Source organism: Natator depressus, chromosome 1 (assembly GCF_965152275.1).
Source record: "Natator depressus isolate rNatDep1 chromosome 1, rNatDep2.hap1, whole genome shotgun sequence".
NCBI lineage: Eukaryota > Metazoa > Chordata > Testudines > Cheloniidae > Natator > Natator depressus.
The window spans coordinates 61,588,016-61,591,275 of NC_134234.1; positions in this window are offsets into that span (position 1 = coordinate 61,588,016).

The following is a 3,260-nucleotide window of genomic DNA, read 5'->3' on the forward strand; positions in this document are numbered from 1 at the left end:
TGTGATAATCAAGGTGGGCCATTTCCAGTGGTGTCTCTAAGATAGCTGGGAGTGCTGGTAGCATAGGGCCTGAGGAGGGAGTCTACATAGCCAGACAATCCTGCTGTCAGGGTGCCAATGTCCGAGATGATGGGGCGTCCAGGATTTCCAGGTTTATGAATCTTGGGTAGCAAATAGAATACTCCTGGTTGGGATTCTAGGGGTGTGTCTTTGCAGATTTGTTCTTGTGCTTTTTCAGGGAGTTTCTTGAGCAGATGGTGTAGTTTCTTTTGGTGGTGTAGTTTCTTTTGGTAACCCTCAGTGGGATCAGAGGGTAATGGCTTGTAGAAAGTGGTGATGGAGAGCTGCCTAGCAGCCTCTTGTTCATATTCCGACCTATTCATGATGAGACACCACTGACTTCCTGAGGAAACTACAATCCACCAGTGATCTTCCTGAAAACACCATCCTAGCCACTATGGATGTAGAAGCCCTCTACACCAACATTCCACACAAAGATGGACTACAAGCCATCAGGAACAGTATCCCCGATAATGTCATGGCAAACCTGGTGGCTGAACTTTGTGACTTTGTCCTCACCCATAACTATTTCACATTTGGGGACAATGTGTACCTTCAAATCAGCAGCACTGCTATGGGTACCCGCATGGCCCCACAGTATGCCAACATTTTTATGGCTGACTTAGAACAACGCTTCCTCAGCTCTCGTCCCCTAATGCCCCTACTCTACTTGCGCTACTGTCATAATTTACTCTCTTTGAACGTATGTGATTAATTTTTAACCTTCAGTGGAACTGCATTTCTTGTAATCATAAAACCTATTTTAAAATCAGTAATAGTGTCCTTACCTAATCCTTTCTCTGTTCATTGATTTACGTAAAAGTAAGGAAGAATGGCACATTGCTTATCTATTCTTTCAATTAGTAAATACAAGTAAACCTCAAATAAACTAGAAGTACTGGGATCTTTAAAAATGTGTAGAATAACTTAAACCTCTTGCCTTTTCCTACAACTTGTTCAGGAAATTTGAGCATTTATTGAGGCTATTACTGATACACTTTGTCAAAAGGTAAGGGACAGTAGGAGAAGATGGGGTTGTATGTATTTTTTTTTCAAGAAACAATTGAGATTGTGGGGAAGTGAAAAAAAACAAACTAACAAGGTTGGAGGAGTACAAGCAATGACTCAAAAAAAAGTTTTTTTGTTGAAGAATGGCCACTTTTAACTTTGTTATTGAGTGTCCAAAGAGACTGAAGTGCTCTCCTATTGGTTTTTGAATGTTACAATTCTTGATGTCTGATTTGTGTCCATTTATTCTTTTGCGTAGAGACTGTCCAGTTTGGCCAATGTACATGGCAGAGGGGCACGGCTGGCACACGATGGCATATATCACATTGGTAGATGTGCAGGTGAACAAGCCCCTGATGGTGGGCTGATGTGGTTAGGTGCTATGATGGTGTCCCTTGAATACATATGCGGACAGAGTTGGCAATGGGGTTTGTTGCAGGGATTGGTTCCTGGGTTAGTGTTTCTGTTGTGTTGTGTCCACTAACACTAACAAAAAAACCTTCAAAAACAGACTTCAGTGAGAAACTGCAGAGCTGGAATTAATTTGCAAACTTGACACCATCAAATTAGGCCTGAATAAAGACTAGGAGTGGCTGGGTCACTCCAAAAAGTAATGTTCCCTCTGCTGATACTCACCCCTTCTTGTCAACTGTTGGGAATGGGCCACATCCACCCTGATTGAATTGGTCTTGTTAGCACTGACCCCGCCACTCGGTAAGGCAACTCCCATCTTTTCATGTGCTGTATATTTATAGCTGCCTATTGTATTTTTCACTCCATGCATCTGATGAAGTGGGTTATATGCCACAAGAGCTTATTCCCAAATAAATTTATTCGTCTGTAAGGTGCCACAAGGACTTCTTGTTGTTTTAGCATATAACAGAATGCATGTACAAAACAAACCTCCTCCAGCATCAAAAGTGCTTGAAAAAAGACATTCCAAGTCTGGAGAAAAACAAATTCAATGTGAAAACTTTGGTTTCAAAAGACAAAGTTTCTTAGTAACAAAGATAAATAAAATTTCTATTGAAAGGTATTATTTTAATGTTGACAGCCTCCTCAGGGCCTTTTTCTTTCTGACCACTGCTCCAAGAGTAGTGGTGGAATAAGTTTATTGCTCTTGAAAGCATTTATACAGTTTGCCAATTACCTTTGCAACAGCCTTTCCCAGCAAATCTCTCTCAAGAGTTTTCTAATGGCATAAAACATTCATTTCCAGTACTAATGGTTCCCAAATCATAGACCTTTAAAAACAGGCCTGTTCTATTATATTATTAATTATTATTATTTATATAGCACTGTGGGTATGTATGGCACTTTATAGACATAAGAATACATTGCTCCCTGAATATAGCAATGCTTTTCAGCACTAGTTCAGGACTGAATGTAGCAAGTCCTGAACATCAGAACAATGTAATTTTCAATCTCTGGCCCCTTTAACTGAAGTGTAACAGCTAAGCAGAGAAGACCATGCTGTAATACTGAGGCATATTGCAGAGAAAGTAGGGTTCAATTTCTTTGAAAGAGTGTAGGATGATAATTTTTGACAGATACTGTCAGTTTCAGCTTTTGTAACAAAATGGAAAGTGTGTGCACCATTTCTCATCTCCTAAATAGATTATCCACCATAAACACACACACTTGTCAAAGCTAATGACATTCTTCCTGCTCAGTCTGATAAATTCCTGTCCTGAATCTAAACAAGAATAAATCTTGGCCCAATGTAACATTTCACCCTTCTTCTAGGACCAGCTCTCCAGGGAGCAGTGAAATTTCTCTTCTTCAGCATCACAAGCTCTTAAAATTAATGCTATCAACCCTTCAGAACATTCTGGTCGTTCATAATGGAACATTTTATGTGAACTGCACAAAGCTGACAACAAGAAGAACCAAACAAATGTAGCATTGAGTATAATATGTTATGTGTTATTGGTCTATTAGATTTCTGTGAGCTTAAATGTTGCACTAGCCATAACGTATGCTTTGGATTAAGTATTTTAAAAACATGGCTAAATATTTCTGCATTTTTTAATTTCAGGCTTTTACTTCATGGTTAATTGTACATCTTTCCAACTGGATTACATGAGAATATGATTTTCATTTAAAAACAAGTTTCTAGTCTTTATGGTTGTGGGGAAAAAAATTGAAAATGTAAACTTAAAGGCTTAGAAACCAGATTTTAAAATTGTGTT